Source organism: Colobus angolensis, unplaced genomic scaffold, assembly GCF_000951035.1.
Source record: "Colobus angolensis palliatus isolate OR3802 unplaced genomic scaffold, Cang.pa_1.0 Scaffold171, whole genome shotgun sequence".
NCBI lineage: Eukaryota > Metazoa > Chordata > Mammalia > Primates > Cercopithecidae > Colobus > Colobus angolensis.
The window spans coordinates 1,620,351-1,620,759 of record NW_012114833.1 but is presented as its reverse complement, the minus strand read 5'-3'; positions in this window follow the sequence as shown (position 1 = coordinate 1,620,759).

The following is a 409-nucleotide window of genomic DNA, read 5'->3' as shown; positions in this document are numbered from 1 at the left end:
AGTCCTAACATATACACACAAAATTCTACACAGATGACCAAGGAATAATTCCAATCTTACAGAAACTTTCTCAGAGTAGAGGGAAAGAGAGAATACTCCCAAAATCATTTCTTGAAGCTAACATAACCTGCTCACAAAAACCTGACAAACAGTATGAGAATGGACAGTTACAAACTAATGTCACTTGTAATGGTACAATTCAAAATAAAATATTAATAAATCTAGCAATATAGAAAAATAAGCATTATTATTCCAAAAATGCAAGGTTTATGCTGAGAAAAACTAAACAATATAATTCACCACATTAACCAATTAAAGGAGAATGCTACATAGTTATACTAATATGCAGAAAAGACTTCAGATAAAATTCAGCACACATCCATGATATTTAAAAGGAAAAAAAAAAAAA